Raw genomic sequence first — 24,736 nt, 5'->3', positions numbered from 1 at the left:
GCCACGAGGCGGGTCGAGTTTGGGTCGGACCCGCCGGATCCAGGTCTGACTTTTAGGGGACCCGAAAATGATCTGTGGGGAGGTGGGTCTGGCTCCGGGGCCAAACCGGTTTTCCAAATTTTTTTTCCCAAATAATTACAAGAAAGAAAAAAAAACTTAAATTGAAACTTGAAAAAAAATGATATTAACTTCAAATTCAAAATTACAAAAAAGAAAAATAATTTGAATTTAAACACTAAACAATTTTAGAAAAAAATGAAACGATTAAGACCTTGAGACATAAAATAAATAAAATGAAAATTGTGAAGATTGAATTATGGGTATTTATAAGTGAAAATAATAACTGAAAATCAAAATTTCAAAATTAAAAAAAAAATCAAAATTCAATCTTTCTTTTAAATTAAATCATAATTTTTTATACTCTTTTAAAATTAAATATATATGCATTTGTTATTAGTGGATATTTTTAATATTAATAATAAGGAATATGACAATTAATAATTTATTAAACATTAGTTATACAAATTATTATAATCATTTTGCATTGTTATTTATATATATATTGGATAGTTAGGATTAATATTGTAATAAGTAACTTTGCCTAGGGGTGTGCACGGGTCGGTACGGCTCGGGTTTTCCAATAAACCAAACACGTACCGATAATATCGGTTTTTCATATTTTTAAAACCGAATATGTCGGTTTTTTTCGGTTCGGTATTAATCGGTTTTTCGGTTAACGGTTCGGTATCAATTCGGTTTATTTTCGGTTTCGATTTCGTCTATTTGTTCGAATCGGTTCGGCATAAAACCGATATATTTGGACTTTCATTATATTTATTTGAGAAAATTAACAAATAACAACCGAAAATTAACTAATAATAAACACGTCACAACCAAAATTAATTAATAGAAAAACATGTCATATGGAGACGCTTGAAAGATAGAGGCACGCTAGGGTACGTATCTATACTATATATAAAAAAACATCATTTTGTATAAATCGGTTCGGTTCGGGAAATCGGTTCGATAATTTTTTTATTCTCCATACACAAACCGATGTTTTCGGTTTTTCAAAAAAAATTTACCGTATATGCGGTTTTAAATCGGCTCGGTTTTTTCGGTTTTCGGTTCGGTTTTTCGGTTTCTCGGTTTTTTTGCTCACCCCTAACTTTGCCTTAGTGGTTTGTACTCTGCCAACCCTCGAGCCGTCCGGGGTTCAAACCCAAATTTGGCATTTTTTGTTAGTTTGGTTTGATATTGACTTTTCGTCTATTTTTGTGGAGAGAGAGTTAATGATTGATATTGACTTTTCGTCTAGAGATAAAATTCTGGTCGGATTGGCCGATTATTTGCAATTATCGGACTCCAATCATATTTTGGCACGTGGAATATTTAAATCAAATAATTAAGATTACGATAATTGTGAATTTATGGTAAACAACTAACGAGATAAAGAAAATAAGAACATTAAAGGGAATAATTACAGTTTTGGTCCCCCAATTTGCATGTTTTTTACTTTTGGTCCCTCATTTACCGCTGTCAACAAAATACACACTAATATTGTCACATTTTAGCACATTTAGTCCCTCTGTCTATTTGACCGTTAAGAAGTAACGGTCAACTGTAGAATTATGGCTGAATTTGGGATTTTTCATTGAGAAAATTGCATTCAGACCCCTGCATTCTTTTAAAATATTCTACAAACCCCTAAAATATTATTCAACCCTTATTTAACCCTAATTTCATCATTTAATCAATTTTGACAAGCGAGCCCGATTTTTACCACCATTACCGTTGACCGCCGTTGATTTTTTTTTTAACTTTTTGTTTCGGCATTGACTTTTTTCTATTGATACTGTTTTTGACGCCGTTCACCGACATTGTATTCTCGGTTAACAATGTTGACTTTTTTATTTTTCTTGATTTTTTTTTTTACTTTTTTCCTGTGACTTTTTTTCTTCTGATCAACACAATATTATTACTGTGTAACACAATAATAATACTATATTAATATTTAGTATCGTAATATTAAAATTACAAACTTCTAACAAAAAATTTATCTAAAATTGTGGGGCCTAAATACATTTTTAAAAAATTCTAAAATCCATAATTTCTTCCCCTCATTCTTTTTTCGTGGAACCACAAGTGCATCCCAAATTTCTTCCCAAAAAAATATGAATAAGATGAATGAGGCATGTGCGGAGTAATTTGGAAATGAGATAACCACTCTAGTACAACTGTTTTTGGGGCTAACACCGGCCTTTAATTTTTATCTTTTTTTTGCCTTAATTTTTTTCCGTCATTGAGTTGCGTTGATTTTTTTTCCCTTTTTCTTTTATATTGACTTCTTTTATGATATTATTTTTCTCGCCAATTATCATCTTTGATTTTTTTTTTAAAATTATATTTTTTCCACTACTCAACAATTTAAATAAAAATCAAGAGAAAAAAAATGTCAACGTTGTTAACCCGACATTCAACATCGGTCAACAACGGCAAAAAAAGATCAATCGAAAAAAGAGTCAACCGAGTTATAAAAAAGAAATTCAACGTCGGATTACACGATTTTGAAAAATCGGGGTCATTGGTTAAAATTGGTTAATTAATGAAATTGGGGTTAAATTATGTTTGGATAAATTTTTAGGGGGTTTTAGAATATTTTGACCGTTACTTCTTAACCGTTGACCGTTACTTCTTAACGGTCAAGCAGACGAAGCGACTAAATGTGTTAAAATGTGACAAAATTAGTGTGTATTTTGTTGATGGCGGTAAATGGGGGATCAAAAGTGAAAAACGTGCAAACTTGGGACCAAAACTGTAATTATCCCAACATTAAAGTTACAATAAAACTTATACACATGCAATAATTATGTCCAAAAAAAATATTGGTGAGTATTTTGATAATGCTTTTTATTTTTAATTATTTTCTAATTTGAAATTGTTAAATGATTTTATTGGAATTTTTTTTATTTTTTACTATAATTTTTTTTTCTTGTATTATGTTTTCCATGCCATTACAAGGGCTTATTCGACCCTATACTCGGTGATAAACATTGGGTGGGTTTTCTGCTGCCACGTGTCATTTTTTGTATGTTATAATATATTGAGTTAAATACAGTTTACACCCCTGTACTATCACCACTGTCGCATTTACCCCCCTGTACTATGAAATGCGACAAAACACCTCCTCACCTTACCAGTCTACTCTCACATATCTAACGGTGTTAGTGTCTGCTGTGTAATTATATTTTTACCCTTTCTTTTATTTGATAGAAGTAGCCATTTTTAGACATTGTAATTTGGGAAAAAAAATATCCAACACGTACAGCAAAACGGAAGGGAGAAACTTTCGCCTCTTCCCTGTCATTCATCTTCTCCCCTGCGATTCAACACACCATAGACGTCTTTGAAGCAATTTGAAGAGAACTTGGTGTAGACAAAGGTAAGCTCTGAAATTTTCGCTTAATTTAGGGTAGGGATTTTTTGGGGGTTTTATCCCACGCAAAATTTGTGTTTAGATCTTCAAGGCTTGGGTAAACAACCCTACTTTCATAGAATTATCAATATAAAATTGACGGTTTTCGATTAGTATTTACAATACAAGCTCTATTTTTTTAATGTTATGTTTTTTTGGATTTGCGGATTTTGGGGTTTACGGGTGAAGAATTTTGGGGATTTTGGAAATTTTTGAAATTCAGTTTTGGGAATCTACTTGAAAAGGGCTTTGAAGAGAGGGTTTCTATACTCAGTAGAATTTAGCGATTTTTGTGTTTAGGGGTTTTCAAAATTTTGGGAATTTTGGGGATTTTAGCTACTGTAATTCACCTATTTTCATGTTTTTATGCAAGTTAAAATGTCAAATACGTTTTTTACCTTTAGAATTAATCATGGAGGGAGATTTGAAAGTTATGTTGATTATGTTGGGGGAATGGTTTCAATCGTGCCGAATATTGATCCCGATTTTATGTCGTATTTTGAGCTGCTATATATGGTTAAAGAACTTGGATATCGCATAACTTCAAGATGTTCGATCCGCGGCGCTTCGATTGCATCGTCAAGTGGTTCCTGAAAAATATGACATGTAGTGTTAGGACCTAAAACACGCATTTTGAGAATTTGAAATACCGGAAGAAATTTTTAAACCGAGTAATTATGAATTAAAAAAAAAATTAAAAAAAATTTCTAGAATATAAATTCTTTTCAGAAAATTTGGGTAAAAAAAAAAGGGTTGAGAATGAAAATTATAAAGAAATTGAGTACAAATTAATGAAGAATGATGCATTCCTGTTATACACAATTAGAGGGGTGTTTTGGTCAGGATTTTTCCAACGGCTACTTCAACAGTCAGTCAACATTTGAAAGGGACAACTTTTGTAACAGAGATGGACGGCAGGGGGGCGTTTTGTCGCATTTCATAGTATATGGATGTAAATGCGACAGTGGTGATAGTAAAGGGGTACAAATTGTATTTAACCCTAATATATTCCCTGCTTGAGTTCATCTTAAGGGATATTAGAAAATTAATAAAAAGAACACGTGGCAGCAGAAGACCTACCTGGTGTTTATCACCGGATCTAGGGTCGAAGGAGCCCTATTATAAGCTCCTATATAAATTTATTTTTATTTGAAAATTATTATTATTTTTTTTGTTTCAAATTAATGATACATACACATGTATCTACCATACAAAATAAATAATAAATAAATAAATAGATAAATACAAATAAAAAGGGGAAAATGTCAATTGACAATACAAACAAAATTAGCTAGCCATGTAGATTAAAAAAATGGAATAATTGTGGTTCCTTCGACCCTACACCCGGTGAAAAACACCGGGTGGGTCTTCTGCTGCCACGTGTTCTTTTTTTTATTTTTCTAAAAACCCTAAAGGTAAACCCTAGCGGGGAATCTATTATAAAATACAAAAAAGAGACACGTGGCAGCAGAAGACCTACCCGGTGTTTTTCACCGGGTGTAGGTTCGAACAAATCGAATAATTGTTGAGAGACCCACTACGAGGGCCATTACTACAAGGGCCCACCCACTTTCAATTCATGTACACGTGTCAAATGCTGATTAGCATCCGTTTTTATGTTTTAAATAGGCAGACCGGCTCAAATTTGCTCCCTTTCGTCAAGTGTAGAGAGAGTTAATGAATTATAGGAAAGGGCCCCTAGATTATATTAATTGGAAAACCAAAATTAATTGGAAAACCAAAATTAATTGATATAATCTTTTTTCAAATGATAAATTATTTTTCATAAATGTATTTTTATTAAATAATCACCTTAAATTTATTATTAAATAATTAAAATATAATTATAATAATCAAAAAATCCGGGTCGTTGAACTCGGTTGAACCGGTCCAACCGTGATCCAAATATCTATCCGGTTTTACATCCGGTTCAGTTCTGAAAACATTGGTACTATGTCGCACACGTGGGGGTAATATGATCACTGCGAGCCGTGTTTGTCTACTAAGGGCGAGTTGTTTTGTAACCCGCGGTTTGTGTCAATTGAATGAAGAGAGCCATGCGATCCTCCTGGTTGGTCCGAATGTAGTAACTTGCAAGTTGTTTTGTAACTCCCAAAGTGGGCCTTTTTCCAGTCCATGTCATGGTGCAGGTTTTGCACCCTTATCTCGGACATTGGATCGAATGTAGTCACATCCATTTTAGGGGTGTGAACGAGCCGACTTCGGCTGCTTTGGCCAGCTCGAGCTCGAGTTCGAGCTCATCGAGTCAATTTTTTTTGGCTCGAGCTCGAGCTCGGGCTCATTTAGTTTATTTATTTATTTATCATTATTTAATTTTTTATTAAAAATTATTTATAGGAAAATAAAATAAAATTATAAAATAAATAATGAACTCTAGTTATATTTTTTTTAATTTTAATATTATTATTATTATAATATTTTATATGATTATGAATTATCTAAGTAATATAAATTTGTTTCTATTTAAATACTATAAATATTTATAATTATAGACTATTTACTATTTAGTTAATATATATATATATATATATATATATATATATATATATATATATATATATATATATATATATATAAATTAAAAAAAAAAGCAACTCGCAAGTTGTCGAATAAGTAAATTTGGGCTCGAGCTCGAGCTCGTCCGAAGCTTGAGTTTGAGCCGGCTCGGCTCGTTTACCACCCGTACGTAATTCACCTTCTCAAATTGTACTTAAGGCACTTGAGCCCGTAGCACAACGAATGGTAGATAAATCAAATGGAGAAATATTTATTTCTTATTGAGCAAAGTAGTTCATGATAATTTATGGCTTCATTCAATATATATATGACTTGGAGCTGGGGCTTGAGAGAGTATTCGATGAAAGTATCTGTGTATTTTCTTTAGTATGAATTTGATTTAGAAAATTCAAAATATGTATATGCATGTAAAGATCAGGAGAAATTGATTTCATGCATGGAAACAAAAAAATACTTAAGAATTAAGCTTTTACATGCATTTTGGTTATATATATTACGCCATGTACTAGGGTTCTACAATTAGGAGATACGAAATCCGATCTCATATCTATATATAGGAACAAAAAATAAAAGTCACGTGAATTAATGACAATATTGATGCCCACGTGCGCTCTATGCTCCGTTAAGTGAAGCCTTTGAAACTAGATAGATACAAGTCACTGAAGGCATTTACTGCGAATAAATTTATTTGAAACGACATTAAAGTCGTCGAGGATATATGGTCCAGGGCAAATTAAAAGTAATCGAGTTGTCTGTTATATGAATATTATTATCTGATACGGTTTTTTCTAGTTGAGTTCGATAGAAAAACTCGAATTGCATAAAATACATGTTGGTGAAAATATTCACAGCTGTGAACCGAACGAAACTGCTTACTTACTGTGTCTGCAATAATAATAATAATAAGAAGAAAGGGTGAGGTGATCGATAATATGGAGCATATATAGAACACACAATTTGCCAGATGATGATTGTTACCTGCAGTTTTGGGTAACACTATTAATGTTTATTTTTTTAAGAGTTATATGCACCGGTAGCAATATTTATTTCTATATTCATCTATACATGTACGATTGCATTATTAAAAACAATTAATGCATGCAGTTAATAACGCAGCGTTGGGTCTTTTACTACCAGTACTAGCAGCCTTAATTCACTGCCCATACATGTGACTATATCCTAATTTGTAGGCTGTATGTTTTTAAAAGGGTTTAATACAAAAACAAACACCCCTGTACTATGAGTTTTATATCATATATCTCCTTTACTACACATAAATACAAAAACTCTTCTCACATTACATTTTTTCCAAAATATGACGAAAATACCCCTACTCAAAGCATATATATATAAGGCCGGTTTGTAATTTGAGCCACTTTCCACTATATATTTTACCATTTTCAGTCAATTTTACGTGGGAAATTGCTTAGATTTTTTTTTTTTACTTTTATGAATTAAACCTTTTATTTTTGTCATTTTGAGTTTCTTCATTTTTTTTTTCTTAAATGTCTTCAGGTAGTAAATCAAAAGTATATTTTGCAAACACCTAAAAACAAATTATGAAAAAAAAGAAGCTCATAAACGATTTTTAAAATCTTTTGCAAACACCACTAAATCACATTTAATTTTTGGTAGGTTAGATATTAATAATTAATTAATATATAAGAAAAGTTTACTAGATATTTTTAATTTTGAATTACTGTGAAAAAAGAACAGCATTGTTAATGTTCTGGCAATGGAAACATCCAAGTAAGAAACAATAACTGCCAAGTCTACATCACAATTTCATCGCCAACTTAATGCAATTCAATTGAGTTTCTCACTAGCAGCAGAAATTGTACGAGAATTAAAAGAAGAAAAAAAATACCGATAGCGAAATTGGGATATCCTTTTGAGAAAATAAAATTAAGCAGATTATTCTTTTTTTTTTTACTCATAATCCATATGAATTTTTCATCGTTAGCAAAGATGATTTTCGGTTTTGCTTCTTTTAAAATTACGTGCTTTTTCTTTTACTTTTATTTATGTAACAAATAACAATTAAATCAATTATTTATGTATTATACACTACTGAAAGATCGGCTTTCATGACGCCCTAAAGCGTCACTACATCGAGATATTGTGACGCTTTGACTTTTGTGACGCTACACAAAAGCGTCACATAGGTGGCCGTCATAATAGATTTTTGTGACGCTAATCGTCGTCTCCAAAGCTACACTATTATGACGCCTTATACGTCCCAAATACATAGCTTTTACGATGCTAAGCGCGTCACATTATGAATTATTTTGTGACACTGATAGGCGTCACATTATATGAATATAATGACGCTTTCGAGTGTCTCTAGAAGTTTAACACGTGTCTTAATAACTATTTGTTGCGACGTTTTATGTGCCATTAAGAACTATTTGTTGCGATGATTTATGTGCCATTAGAAGAGTAGTGGTGAAGCCTTAATTCGTCTCATAATATTGTTAGAAGATTTTATTCTCGTTTTGTTAGAAGCCTTAGTACAGTAACACTTCAATCATTCAACATAATCCATACATAAACAATCATAAACCATTTACACATCACTTGCATAGTAAAACTTGTTCTTAAAATGAATTCATTCATTTCAATCGTTCAAAATTACAAAAAAAAAATATTAACAAGCATCCCAATATCTAGAGAATAAAACATCTCCACTTAATATTCTCATGTAAAACTAACACACCTGTACTTTTTCAATTCTTGTAAAAAGAAACTTCTAAGATTTAATTCATGATAATCTACACTGGAAAACAATCTTCAAATATGCATACCAATGTAGGACTTGCCCATAAAACTGCTTGCAAAATTTTCTTCGGTATTGTTTATGGATCCATAGTAACCTATTAAAATAATCAGATATCAGTGGAATTCAAATAAATAAAAAATCAAAATGTTGGAGCGTTTAATAAGAGATCAATACCAAGTAATACGGCCAAGTAACTTCAATCGTATAACCGACTATCTTTTGCGCTTCCCATTACTGCAAAATAATTATCACATTATAAATGAATAAAGTAACCACTATTTCACATCTGTAATCTAGAACATACTAAAACTTTAGATTAAAAGCACATAAATTAAATAACTTACAAAATAAACCCGAAGAGGTTGTGTAATAGGACCTCTCAGATATTTTTATAAAATCTCATTTTTATAAGGTTAATATGAGTAACATCCAATAAACAGGTACCCAACCTTTAGGTCAAGACGCACGATGGATACATTTATTTGATTAGAAAGATCGAACATATTCAACTGGTCAGTAGATAGCAAATGAATAAGTTCATGGATAACTCTAATCTTTACAGAGAGATTGGTTAACTCATCTTCTTCAGGTCAAAAGAATAAAAATTAAAAGCAATTAAGGTCCTGCAAATTTCATATGTGTTTAGTTTTCCCATTTATATAGCTTGTAATGATAACTTACAAAATTATATAACAAAAAATGGTAGATTATATAAAACATAAAGTCTACATCATACCTCGAAAGTTGTCAATCATGAAATTCATAATCTCTTGACCTCGAAAACTTTCTTCTATGATTACCTATTAGGAGAATCAAATAAATTAAGGAAAAATGAATAGTCATATTAAAAATAGATCTCTTTTAATAATCGAACTTCAATTATAATAAAATGAGAAGATGAACTTCAATTCATACCATCAATTAGACATCAAGGTACATTTCCGCATTCTCTTGCTGAACAAAGTTTGCTTTCTTGAATAGATATATATCATCACAAATTAAATGACCCAAGCAAATCTCAGGTCACATAATTTTTTTTATTTAAAATCAACTATTATAAACCAAAAATATCACCGTCTCAGTGTCTTTACTGTAAATAACCTGCATAAAGCACATAAAACTAATACACGATTTTTCTTAACCACCATTGCACCAAATCAGTTCATTTTATACCAAAACCTATAAAAGAAACCAATATTGTTCATGCATACAAACACATACATACACAAACACAAAATCATATCTTCAGATTTTCAACATGAACAAATTTTACCTCATCAATCTTAACAACATTAGCCAGCTCTAGCCGCAGTCCTGCCCCCCTATTAACAAAGAAACAAACAAACAGCAGGGGCATGGATTATTCCACAATATTACAAATTATAGCTAGTATTAAAAGACAAAATATTCTTATTCTATCAAATATAGAAGTTAATTATTTGAAGAAATAAAAAAGTGCTGAAGCCACATACACATCGCACCTTACACAAATTGAGAGATTCCACACTAGGGCATCATGAGAAAAATAAGATCACAGTTAAAATCATTTTTGTAATTCGTAAACACCAAAGACATGTATAAATACCTAATTTTGAGTCCCACGAATCATATGAGCACTACTCAATTTCAATTATAGAAAAATAGGGTTTTCCTTTTCTTTTCTTCCATCTCAAAAGATTGAAATCAACCTCTGGTATCTCAGCTTTCGCCGGGCCAAAATTAAAACCCTAGCAAAAAAACAAAATCATAACAATAACAATTTAGTTGTACCTCGATGGGGTTACTAAGTAAAAACTCGCGTACGTGTCATCTTCGTCGGATTAGAGAGCGCAATTGTGCAAAAGATTGAGAATAGGGCATCCATTTGCAGCGGCGTTATGAGAAAACTAAATTGGCAGAAGAGGAGAGAAATGGGATAGAAGGGTTTAGGAGAAAATTGAGGGAATTGAAGGGTTACGATAATTTTTGGTGAATATAATGTTCGGTGAAAATGAATCTGAATTATTTTGGTGAACACTGAGCGCTAATTCTACGTTTTTCCTTTTTTTTTCTGTTTTTTTTAATTGAAAAAGAATTATATAATTAATATAACCATGTTATGACGCCCTACAATAAGTGTCGCTATAGTGCCGTTATTTTATGGCACCTTTAGTTGAAAGCGTCACAAAATATAAATTTTGATAAATAAAGAAAAGGAATAATAAATTCACGGGACCAAAGTACCGCTTATCTAGTTTAAGGCGTCATAATTGTATAGCTATTGATACGCCTTTCTAATACCGTCATATTAAGCCGTTATTAGAGCGTCACAAAAGACTATTTTTCTAGTAGTGATATTAAGATACTCCCTCTAGCTTATTAATTCAAATTTATTAAGTGTATTTTCTCTTATAACATCATTAAATGATAATGTTATTTTACTTATTTTTTTTTAAGATTCTTAATATTTATGCAAATATAAAAAAATGACAGTTAAAAAGGAACAGATAAAGTAAATGCCGAATCTAATCTAGTGAAACTAATGGTAATTAGAGGAGGCCGTCTCATTTGAGATAGAACACGGGATATTTCACGCTAGAAAGATCGTTTGGAAGTTAGTTACCAGTTAGGGTTTGCTATGAGTGGAGGAGATCAATTCATCAATTGTTTCATTTCTTGAGTTCTTGTTTATTCATTTTTGAAACATCTTTGCATGTTGCATTCAGATTCCACAACTGAATCTTTTAAAACAGTTATTTCATATATATATAATTGGTGACAATTACTTTTATATTTTTTTTTGGGTAATTTAATACTCGATATTTGATTTTCTTTTCTACTAAAATACAATAAATTTATTTTAAATATGCAAAATACTAGAAAATAGGAAGCATGTATCTATCCACAGCAGCTCATATACGTACCCCACTTAGCTACTTAATTTTCTCATCTAACCGAATTTGAATTCTGAGACCTAATCATCTTTATTTTGTCCCCTTGGCTTTCACTATTTACTCAACATTTTACACATGTTAAAAACAAAACAGCTGCAGGTTGTATTAATTAATAACCAGAGGAAGAAAAAAAAACATCACCCTTCGTTTTATATATGTGCGTGTGTGTGTTTTATGAGACCTACGACATTCTATACACACCCGACCCGTTCTTGAGAATTCAGGGCCTCTAGGCGGGATTTAAAGAACAACTCAAAACGAGACCCCCTATTAAAAAAAAAAAAATCAATTTGTTTTTATTCAAGGTTGTTCGAAATTGAATGTACTAAAAAAATATAAATAACATTCCATTTAAATATATTTTCGAAATATATGAATATAAAACAACTAAAAATATGGAAAAATTTCAAAATTAACAGGACGATTTGCTGGTTCACTTCCTCCCCGTGGCGTATAATCTTTATAGCAAATAGACTTATTAAATATTTATAAAAAGAAACTTGAATAAACTAATAAGAAAATTGTATAAATATCTTTTGATAATTGATGTTCTAAAATATTATATATTATAATAAAAAAAAAAGTACTAATAGATAAAAATATATTTGGCAGCTCTAAATTTTCGTAAAAATCCGGAGGCTTACTTACCCTCCCATGAATACACACAGCAACACACCATTAATAGATACATAGTTAGTCTATATAAAGATATATTTGGCAGCTTAATAGGTTACATATTACTTGCTGCAGGTAAATAATAAGAGTACGTACTGAATATGGGAAGGTCCCCATGTTGTGACAAGGTGGGAATGAAGAAAGGGGTATGGACACCTGAAGAAGATAATAAACTCTTTACTTATATGCAACAACACGGCCATGGCAACTGGAGAGACCTCCCTCTCAAAGCCGGTACGTACGTATCTACAATATGCATACGTTTGTTTTTCCCAAATACATATATCGTGTTATTTGCAAGCTATATTGTCCGACAGTGAAGTTTTTACAGTGCACCTATTTTATATGTAAATATGCATGGCTAACGAAATGTTTGTATAGGGCTTCAAAGATGTGGGAAAAGCTGCAGATTAAGATGGATTAATTATTTGAGGCCTGATATTAAGAGGGGGAAGTTCAGCTTTCAGGAAGAGCAAACCATCATTCAGCTGCATGCCCTTCTTGGAAACAGGTGATTATTAATCGTTAATCTGCAAATAATCACACACACATCCATGTATATATGTTCGCGCACGTGCAACTTTGTCAGCGTTGAAATGTTTTTTTTTAATATAATATATAAATTAAAGAAAATGTGCTTAATTAACTGGAATATTTTTAATATATACATTATAAATATATATGTGTGTGTGTGTGTGTAATTTAGTCCATGTCTATTTTTAATTTGTGCCAACATTTCGTTAATTACAACTTTGCATGCCTTCCAAAACTAATCACCCGATATATATATACGTCATCCCAGATTAGATATAAATCTATAATTATAATAAATTTGAAAAGTAGTCTTGACGAGATGTGAGTTATATTAAATATTCAACCAAAATTCAACAAACTACATGGTCTGTACTATGCTACACTGGGTAGATATTTATCATTTATATACACAAAAAAACAGATACCTTCCTCTAAGTTAAGTTTAGTTACATTTATAGTTTTCCATATGTGGCATGCGACGAGGGATAGGAGTTCGCAACTTGATGTGCATGGTTGAACAATAATTTATTGAAATTTTTGACTAACGATTGAAGTTTTTTAGAGAAGAAAGATGCAATGACGAGGTACATATATAACTGTTAATGTGAAGGAGGTAGCTAGCTAGACTGCAATGTGTTAAAATATATTATTTTTAAGTATTTACATAAGAAAGAAAGAGCAAAATTATCTTCCAAAATTACTATTTCTTTTAGAAAATATTATAGAAAGATTAAAACTACTAGACAATGAGTTAGCTAAACGACATTGAATTTTTAAAGGAGGTTTCTATAATATTTTAAAATACAAGGGGCGTACATGTAATTTGACATAATTTCACGGGCGGACGATTTACTCAATAATTTCTCCCCCCAAAAACTCTTAAATTATTCCGATATTTCAGCCCACAAGAAACGCCCGTGGGTCCGCCATTGTCTATATGTACAACATAGCAGAGAGCTTGCCGTTGGTATTCCTACTGTGTACAAGCACGAACAAAATAAATGTGATTTCTCATGTGTCAAGTATTAAATGCCACTGTACAAATAAATATTCCCATTGTATTTTTTTTTTGTTTTTTTTTTTTTTTTTCTCTTGAAAGGATAGTTATGTTGGTTAATATTATCAATTTACTAATGAAAGGATAGTTATCTTAACTATGAAATGATTATTGGATTTTTACATTTTGTTTTGTGTAACAAATTAGATGGTCAAGGATATATAGCGCAACACTTACCGAAGAGGACAGATAACGAGATAAAGAATTATTGGAACACAAATTTAAAGAAGAGATTAGCTAAAATGGGGATTGACCCAACCACTCATAAACCCATCAACTGTGTCCTAATTGGCCAGCCAAAGGACCTTAGCCACATGGCCCAATGGGAGAACACTCGGATCGAGGCCGAAGCCAGGATCGTCAGCGAGTCCAAGCTGGCTATCTCAGACATATCCGCCACCGCCACCACCGCCGCACCACCACCACCACCACCACCTTGTCTGGACATACTAAAAGTATGGCAAGGGATGACGTGGACAAGTCCCGGAAGAGGTGACATCGTAACGAATAACGATTTTTTCGCCTCAGACAACATGCTAATGACCATCTCGAACGAAACCACCGCCTCCGCTCCTCCTCCACCACCACCACCAGCATGGCCACCTTGTTTGGACATGATAAAAGTATGGACAAATCCCAGAAAAGACGACAACGTGGTTGTGACTACTACCACGCCTAACGTAGGATTAAGGGCCCACGAAAGCACATTCCCGAACAACGGTGGAAACGACTATGCGATTGGCAATTATCAAGATGAAAAGATAAATGGCATATTAATCGAGAATCCATCAATCATCACAGATCCTATAATTAGTTACTCTACTAATTATAATATTGATGATTACTTAACAAGTTCTTCGAACTTGTTAGCCACCGATCGTCAAGCTAGTATTAATGCTTCCGCCACCGGGACCAACGATGATTTTTTCTTCGAAGATAACAAGGGTAACTACAGTTGGAGTAATATTCTAAACATTGTTAATTCGCCAGCGGATTGGCCGGTTTTCTAGACAATAAAATTAAGTGCATTCCAATTTTCATACATTGGATAATGCTGGCGTTATTCCTTATAACAAAGTTTGATTAGGTTCGTATTGAGTTAAGTACCTTGCCTTAGATTGTTTAATAAATTGTAACACTAGTTATGTCGTATCAGGTTCAGTTGTATTGATTAATTATGTCTTCCAACACTAATTCTGTCACTAAACATTCATTTTTAGCAACAAATTAGTTGTCCGTCTCGAATGTCTGTAGCAAAATCTCAATTTTCTAGTGGTGCGTCGTCCTTATTGATTTTAATTTGCGAGATATCCCGAGGTACGTTTGTATAGAGACAATATTTTGTATTACAAACTATTATTAAAACTCCAAATTTAATTTTAGAACAATTCCTTAAACCTCGAGAAGTAGAAATAAGGGTGAAATTGTAATTTATGAAATTATCTCTTTACTTTAAGAGAAATAAAAAAGAATTAGGATTAGATATATTGCAAATTTTGAAAACTTCAAAAACTTACTCCAGACCACCACCAGCCCTCCCGTGTCCTTTTTTTCTTTTATCCTTTTTTTTAACTCACTCCAGCAGATATTATTTTTCTCTCAATTCCGGCCGTTCCAACCCGTTCCATACGCGATATGGCCGTTCTATGGTTCCGTCTCGCCCATCCCGCCGTTATCCCGGTGTTTCGGCGCATTATAGTACAAAAATCGGTTTGGTTAGAGATTTCGAAAAGGAGGGTACCGTTCCTGTTCTGTTCCGGTGAACCCTGAATGTGACACCGGAAACCATTATGTCCAAATACTTGAAAGTTGAAAAAGCAAGTATAGCAGCGAATCTCGAATAAAATGTTCAATTGTACTCAGAGATTACGCAAATTCGACACGAAATCAGGTGCTAACAATAAAGCATTCCAGAATTAGCGACTTCAGCCCGAGATCGCAGAGATTACGCAAATGCGATACGATTACTGATTCTGCTGCTACGCAAAAAACATTCCAGCTATCCGCCATTTTTCCAGTTGAATTTTCCCGACGAAGGTTTTCAGTCTGTAATACGAATCAAAGCCCTAACTAACTTAGGTACGCGGAATTAAATAGTTAATTAGGTGAAAAAGAGATTCTGCACTAGATTAATAGTTAACTTGCCGCCATTTTTGTTAGCTTTAAACAGTAGTGTATCACGGAGAGACGAGAATGGGGGGTTCGTTCACTGTTCATTACCCGCACTAGTCGGGTCTTGGGCCGGGTGAAAACATAAAGCCCGAATACAAAATAAATCCGAGTCCGGACAACTCAAAATTGATTAAAATTTTATTTAGGCCCAAATTGCATATGTTAACACGATTACGAATTATAATAATTAAACTTTTTAAATAGATAGACATGGTTCCGGTTTGTACTATATTAAATGGTAATGATTCTTGTATTATCTATTTTCGAGGGTATCCGCCCCGCTGCTTTTCATATTCGACCCATTTGCTAATTTTTGTAACATATTGATTTATGGGTAAATTACAAATACCCCCGAGGCATGATCAATTTACAAAAAAACTCCTCTTGTTTGGATAATTACATCTACCCCTCAACTATGTTTTTTTCTTACACCTCCACCCTTATGGTGTCAAATTCAACATAATCATCTAGATTTTCATGCAATGTGCTCTAGTTTGTACGCGTTTTGAGTAAAAATACAGTTTCTGATGCACCACAATCTGATATATACAAGCCAAAAAACACATATTATGATCATCTTGCTTCAAAATGTAGAGTTCGAATGAGATAAAACGGGTACAAAAGTGATAATATTCTATATAATCTCAAAGATTCCACTAAATTTGAGGAGTTGAGGGGGTGGTTGTAATTATCCAAACAAGAGGGGGTGGCTGTAATTTACCCATGAATTTATTGTGCATATCAAAATAAATTTACACTGTAATATGCAATGTTATTAGAACCGGACCGGACCGGACCGACAGGTCGAACCGGCTCAACCGGGAACCGGCGGTTATCCGGTCCGATTCATCATTAAAAATCGGGGGAATGAAAAACCGGGGTCAGATGCCCAGAACCGGGAAAATCGGCCGGTTGGACCGAAAAAGCAAAATGGTGAAACCCCGATTTTCGCAAAATATGCTATTTTATCACCCCAAAAGGAAAAGATATTTTTTAATAAATGAAACTTATACACGAACTTACACAGGTTAGGAAATTATGAGTAGAACTTGAAGAATTTGAATTTATCTCCTTCTCGGGTTAAAGAGAACCACAGATCTATATCAAAGAGATATATCCAATTCAGATTATCGTCAAAAGGCTGAATCTTAGTGCCGGTCGGATGTGGCTTTGTGGCTGTGCTATCGGAGGAGGTGGTTAGACACGGCCACGTGGCGGGTTGGGTCCGGGTTCGGATCGGACCCGTCGGGCCCGGGTCCAACTTTTAGGGGACCAGAAATCGACCACTGGGGAGTCGGGTCCGGGGCGGGTTCACACGGGTTCATCCGGGTCCGGGCCGGATTCGGGTCGGGTCCGGGTCCAAATCGATTTTCCAAATAATTACAAGAAAGAAAAAAAAACTTAAATTAAAACTTGAAAAAACTTGATATTAACTTTAAATTCAAAATTACAAAAAATAAAAAATAAAAAATTTAAACACTAAATAATTTTAGAAAAAAATGAAACGATTAAGACCTTGAGACATAAACTCAATAAAATGAAAGTTGTGAAGATTGAATTAGGGATATTTATAAGTGAAAATAATAATTGAGAAATTTTTCAAAATTTTAAAATAAAAAAAAAATCAAAATTCAATCTTTCTTTTAAATTAAATCGTAATTATTTATATTTTTCAAATTTAAATATATATGCATTTGTTATTAGTGAAGATTTTTAATATTAATAATAGTGAACACGACAATTAATAATTTATTAAAAATTAGTTATACAAATTATTATAATCACTTTACATTATTATTTATATATATTTGTAGTTAGGATTAGTATTATAATAAGTAACTTTGCCCGAGTGATTCGCAGTCTATTAACCCCTTAGGACAGTGGTTGGACTTGGGGTGGGGTTTGATATTTTGACTTTTCGTCTATTTTTCCCCCCGAAACGTGGAAAGAGTTAATGAATTATAGGAAGGGCAAATGGCAAATAGGCCCATGACAAGGGCACTTAATTAAAAGAGGGACATCCAAGTTTTTTGTTTTTCAAATAAATCCAGTCTATTCAAACTTATTTGCAAATAAGGAAAATCCCTTTATATATACCAAAATTACCCCCAATTCATTGAAACCCATTTCAACTCCAATTTCATGATTTACACCCCAATTTAGCTCAATTTCATCAATTAACCAATTTTAACCCTTTTCAATTTTGACGCGCCACCACCGGAGATCGCCGGTCTCCGGCTTTGAATTTTTTTTTTTTTTTTTGAAAAACTTTTTTCCCCCATAATTTTCTTTCCGGCCGGTCAACGGCGCGGTCTCCGGTGTTGACTTTTTTTTTTCCTTTTTTTTTTTTTATAATTTTGTTTTTTCTTTAAAAAAATATTTTAATTAATATTACTGTCATGGCTGCTAAATTACTGTCTCCGGCAGTTATTTAACTGTCGGAGACAGTAATTTAACTGTAAATTGATCTTTTTTTATTTTTTTTTCTTCAAAAATATTTTAATTAATATTATTGTCTTTGCTACTAAATTACTGTCTCCAGTAGTTATTTAACTGTCGGAGACAGTAATTTAACTGTTAATTGATTTTTTTTTAAAATATTTTAATTAATATTACTGTATTCGTTGCTAAATTACTGTCTCCAGCAGTTATTTAACTATTAATTGACTTTTTTTATTCTTCAAAAAATATTTTTAATTAATATTACTGTATTCGTTGCTAAATTACTGTCTGCAGCAGTTATTTAACTATCGGAGACAGTAATTTAACTGTTAATTGACTTTTTTTTTTTTTTTTCTTAAAAAAATTATTTTAATTAATATTACTGCCTTGGCTGCTAAATTACTGTCTCCAACAGTAATTTAATTGTCTTAGACAATAATATTAATAATATTACTGTTCGGGAAAATAATATTCATAATATTACTGTCCCAAACAATAATATTACTGTCTGAGACAGTAATTTAGTAGTCAATATATTAATATTAATTAAAATATTTTTTTTCTAAGAAAAAAAAATTCAAAAAAAAAAAAAAGTCAACGCCGTTGACCGGCCGGAAAAAAAAGTTTTCAAAAAAAAATAAAAAAATTCAACGCCGGTCTCTGGCCGGAAAAAAAAACATTTCAGAAGAAAAATTATTTTCTGAAAAAAAAAATTGGGGGTTAATGTGATATATTTGTTTAAATCCGGGGTCAATGTGTAATATTAAGGAAGTTAGAGCATAATGGGTGGAATTGATAAGAATTATATTATGGAGGGTATTTTAGACTAAAGACATAGAGATGAGTTTAATTGAGAGACAGTTTTTTTTGTGGACTAAAATACATTTGAATCCCATGTGATGGGCCTTTTTGCCATTCGCCCTTATAGGAAAGGGCCCCTAGATTATATCAATTAATTTTGGTTTTCCAATTAAATTCATCTATTTGATTGATTGTGCTAACAATTTTTTTTCAAATGATAAATTATTTTTCATAAATGTATTTTTATTAAATAATCACCTTAAATTTATTATTAAATAATTAAAAAACCTGGGTCGAACTCGGTTGAACCGGTCCAACCGTGACCCGAATGTCTATTCGGTATTACGTCCGGTCCAGTTCTGACAACATTGGCAATATGGCGCACACATGGGGGTGATATGATCACTGCGAACCGTGTTTGTCTACTAAGGGCGAGTTGTTTTGTAACCTGCGGTTTGTGTCAATTGAATGAAGAGAGCCATGCGATCCTCGTGGTTGGTCCGAATGTTGTAACGCGCAAGTTTTTTTCTAACCCCCAAAATGGGCCTTTTTCCAGTCCATGTCATGGTGCAGGTTTTGCGCCCTTATCTTTGACATTAGACCGAATGTAGTCACATCCACTTTAGGGGTGTGAATGAGTCGAGCTCGAGCTCGAGCCAAAAAAAAAAAAATTGATGAGCTCGAGCCAATTTTGATGAGTTCGGGCTCATTTAGTTGTTTTTTTTAATTTAATTTTTTTATTAAAAATCATTTAATGTTTTATTAAAAAATATTTATAGGAAAATATAAAAAAATATAAAATAAATAATGAACTCTAGTGATATATTTTTATTTTTATTTTTATATTATTATTATAATATTTTATATTATTATGAATTATATATATATATATATATATATATATATATATATATATATATATATAAAGAAGAAAGCAGCTCGCGAGCTGTCGAATAACTAAATTTGGGCTCGAGATCGAAAAACCCGAGCTCAAGTTCGAGCCGGCTCGTCCCGTTTACCACCCCTAATCCACCTTCTCAGATTGGGCTTTAAGGCACTCACAACGAATTGTAGATAAATCAAATGGAGAAATATTTATTTCTTATTGAGCAAAGTAGTTCATGATAATTTATGGCTTCATTCAATATATGACTTGGATTGGGGCTTCTGGGAGAGTATTTTCTTTAGTATGAATTTGATTTAGAAAATTCAAAATATATATGTATATGCATGTAAAGAGGATAAATTGATTTCAATTCATGGAAACAGAAAAATACTTAAGAATTAAGCTTTTACATGAGTAAGAGCATCATGCATTTCGTTATATATTAATTCGTCGGAATTTGTTTATGTAACTAGGAACCCCATTACGCCATGTATGTACTAGTCGATCCTCCACAATTAGGAGATACGAAATCCGATCTCATATCTATCTATATATGGGAACAATATAATAAAGCTCATCACGTTAATTAATGACAATATTTATGCCCACGTGCGCTCTATATATGCTCCGTTAAGTAAAGTCTTTAATTGAAGCTGCAGTACGTTGAGCCGTTGAGCACCTGTAAACTTAATAGATACAAGTCACTGTAGGCATTTACTGTGAATAAATTTATTTTAAACTACATTAAAGTCGAGCATCGAGTTGTCTGTTACATATGAATATTATTATCTGATACGGTTTTTTCTATTCGAGTTCGATAGAAAAACTCGAATTGCAGAAAAAAACATGTTGGTGAGAATATTCACAGCTAACAGAAGTACTATTGCTATTTTCATGCCGTGAACTGAAATTGCTTACTTACTGTCTGCAATCATAATAATAATAATAATAAGAAAGGGTCGGTGAGGCAATAATTTATTAGAGCATAGAACACACAATTGCTAGATGATATGATTGGTACCTGCAGTTTTGGGTAAACAATAATGTTTATTTTCTTAACAGTTATATGCACCGGTAGCAATATTTATTTCTATATTTATCTATACATGTACGATTGCATTATTAAAAACAATTATTATATGCAGTTAATAACGCAGCGTTGGGTCTTTCACTACCAGTACTAGCAGCCTTCACTGCCCATACATGTGACTATCCTAATTTGTAGGCTGTGTTATGAATTCTTGTTTCTCTCTATATATATTACTATGTTAATTCATCTTTGCTTTGTTCTTCTTTATTATTAGTTTCTCAACAGTTATCGGCACGATTGTTCTATTTCCATTTTCGAGTAAAGATGATCCAAGGAAGATGACTCCTTAGCCATAGAAGATGAAAGGGAGTTGATTTTAAATATTTTATTCTTGTTTTGAATTGATAAAATATTAACCATCTTACTTTTGTTGTAGGTGATTTTTCGTTCAATTCACGAGTTTATACTTCAATGTCGGTTTTGGATCTGATAATGTCCGAATTTCAGAAAATGCAAAATACGAAACTTGTAGCATTTTCTGTTGGCTATTCGGAACATTTTGAATCATCGAAATCGGATCTCGATCAAGAGAGATATGCTTAAAATACTCAGCCCTGCCAGAGCTGTCCCTTAAATTTTTGAGATGAACATGATGTTCGAAAAAAAAAAAGGGACGATTATAGGCCTAGAGCCTAGATTACATACGAGATTAAAAATCTCGATTGAGTATATTAGACTTTAAGTCTAAATAATAAGACTCTTGAACATTTGAGTTAGAGGGTATTCCCCATTTATAGTACTATTCTTGCATGATCAAAGTACTATTACGATTTTTATTATATATTGAGGTTTGAAGCCCAAATCGAGCACGTGCAATCAAGTTACTCGAAGATTTGAGTGGTATAATAAGAAGAAAAAAAACCACTTCCTCTATAGTTTATGCAACTTGAAAAGCTCCATCAATCGAAAAAAGAACTCGAAGTTCATAAATTTTAGGCTCAAATTAAAGCCTTTAGTTTAAATATGAAAGCTTGAAAGCTTATGTGGAGGAATATTAAATATAAAGGCTTGAGGCCTAGAATAAATTTGAAGACTATAAGTCTCAATTGAATACATTAGACTCAAGGTCTAAGTGATGATAATCATCATTGAATATTTGAGTTAATGAGTATTTTCCACTCAATGTACTATTATTTTATGATTAAGTACCAATTATAAAGGCTTGACGCCCAAATTAAGTACATAAATTCAAGGTATAAAACTCAATCCTTGAGATTTGAATGGTTTATATGTACTCAAAATGAGTATTCATTTGTGATACAATGATATCAAAAATATCATTAAGTTTAAAATTATCTTTCATAGTTCAAGAATGAACATAACTATAAATTTTGGATCATTGAAGTTAAAGATCCATTTATGTCTCATCATATCACAAAATATTTGTGTTATTGTTATGTGCCTTGAGGACACAAGCCAAATATTTTGATAATGAAAATGTGTCTAGAAGACACCGAGCAAAATATTATTGTTTCAGTTTTCAAGAAACGAGTAATTAATTTGGGGTATGTGTCTTGAACACATAAGTAAAAGTAACATTACAGTTACTTATGAAAAAGAAGAGAGATAGATATTTGATCCTCTCTATAATTTGCTCTCTTTAAATCTTGACTTTGTTGTTTTGATGACGACAAGTAAAATATTTCGATATATGTGTCTTGAATATACATATAATGGAGAATTGTAAGAGAAAATATTCTTTGATTTATGGATCTATATTATGATCATGGAGTGACAACATAAAAACTCAAGTTGCACTCATAATAGCAAAATAAAGATTTTTAATAGCATATCGTACTATAATACGAGTTGTGAGCTAATACAAAACTCGTTCAATTGTTGTTATTCTTTGAAAGTGAAAACAACAATATTAAAAAATTCAAAGAGATATGTTGACATGAAAAGCTATCATGGTGCTAAAGCTTATTTACTATAAATTTTATCTCATCATTACAAGTGGAAGAGATATGAGAAATATGAAAAATGATTGGTCATATCCATTTTATGATAAAGCATGTTGATAAGCTTTATCAAGCACCAATAGAAGAGCAAAAGAAATTGCGTTGATTTTGGAGTCACGATATTGACCAATTCAATTAAAGTTGTAAAGTTCATTCCAAATACATATCTATGGAGGTATGTATACGATATTTTTATAATTGGTCTAGATGAGATGAGATGAAATTTCAAACCAAACGAAAAAAAGGGGATCTAATTTTCTTGTTAAAATTCCAAACTCTCTGCATATTCTGATTTTTCGAAATTTAAAGTTTACTCCTTCAAAATTTTCGAAATTTTCATTTTAGTCCTCCGAATTTGAAAATTTTAGATTCAGTCCAAATATTTTTTAGAATATGCAGCTCGTTCCTCTCATCATCTGCAATTATGAATATATTTCAGCATTTTCAGTTTTCACCGATTTCTTTAAAATTGCAGTCTTGTCCCTGAAGTTTTCAAAATTTACATTTTGGTCCCTAACTTTTCAAAATTTACAGTTTGGTCCCTGAATTTTCAAAATTTTGAAATTGGGTCATTTGTGTACCCAAACCTGTTAGATTCTCAAACGTAGTTACTCTCATCTAGTTAACATCTATACCACATGGTTTATTTATAATTTATGCTATGCAATATTTTGCACCCCTAATGGGAGATATTTCTATGGCATACATTGTCATTTGCCATTTTAATGAGACAATTTTCCCCTCGTTAAGGGGGAGATAAGAAGCCGGTTCTTGTATAACGACGTGAATTATATGAAATGATCTTTGTCTCAGCTGCATTTGTGCATGGAAATATTTAAGCACAAAAGAAAAAAGAAATCATTTGCAACAATTTAAATGTGTAAAATGCTAAATGCATTTATCGACAAAATGACAACTTGAAATTATTACATATGTTGCAAATGAGTGCAAGAGGAAATGTCCAAGAAGGACACATTGCACATTAGATTTTGACATGAAAGGCTTATAAACGAATGTCCTCGAAGGACAAATTTCACATTATGATTGCATCGTGAATCCCTAATTGGGTGAAAAATGATTATGGTACACAACTAACCAATTATACTTTATACATATAAGAGGGAGATATATATATATATATATATATATATATATATATATATATATATATATATATATATATATATATATATATATATATTGGTTCGAATGATTAACACCCCAAGAAGTGGGTGAAGATCGTGTAACTAAAGTCTACTAGCGCTAGTAGCATCATACTCTCATCCTATTACTTATCTCATTCATGAAAGGATTCGTCTTAAAGACGATGTTGGGGGACGCCTCAACACCAATATCCATTACTATGATTTGAGAATTTTTGCCAATTGTGGTG

At 32.1% G+C, this 24,736-nt stretch overlaps 1 long non-coding RNA gene and 1 pseudogene across 1 annotated transcript; one reads left to right on the top strand and one right to left on the bottom strand.

Annotated features, from left to right (window-relative positions):
- Positions 1-8,642: 8,642 nt before the first annotated feature.
- On the bottom strand, positions 8,643-10,804 carry LOC148766628 (uncharacterized). The gene is made up of 6 exons (XR_016034858.1): positions 10,563-10,804; positions 10,066-10,114; positions 9,708-9,893; positions 9,529-9,592; positions 8,967-9,026; positions 8,643-8,886 (listed from the first exon to the last, which is right to left on the bottom strand). It is a non-coding gene; the product is annotated as an uncharacterized LOC148766628 (long non-coding RNA).
- Positions 10,805-12,461: 1,657 nt separating this feature from the next.
- LOC105967543 (uncharacterized) lies at positions 12,462-15,006 on the top strand (annotated as a pseudogene).
- Positions 15,007-24,736: the final 9,730 nt, after the last annotated feature.

Source organism: Erythranthe guttata, chromosome 12 (assembly GCF_056151865.1).
Source record: "Erythranthe guttata isolate IM_541 chromosome 12, IM_541, whole genome shotgun sequence".
Taxonomy (NCBI): Eukaryota; Viridiplantae; Streptophyta; class Magnoliopsida; order Lamiales; family Phrymaceae; genus Erythranthe; species Erythranthe guttata.
This window is presented reverse-complemented; position numbering and strand designations above follow the sequence as displayed.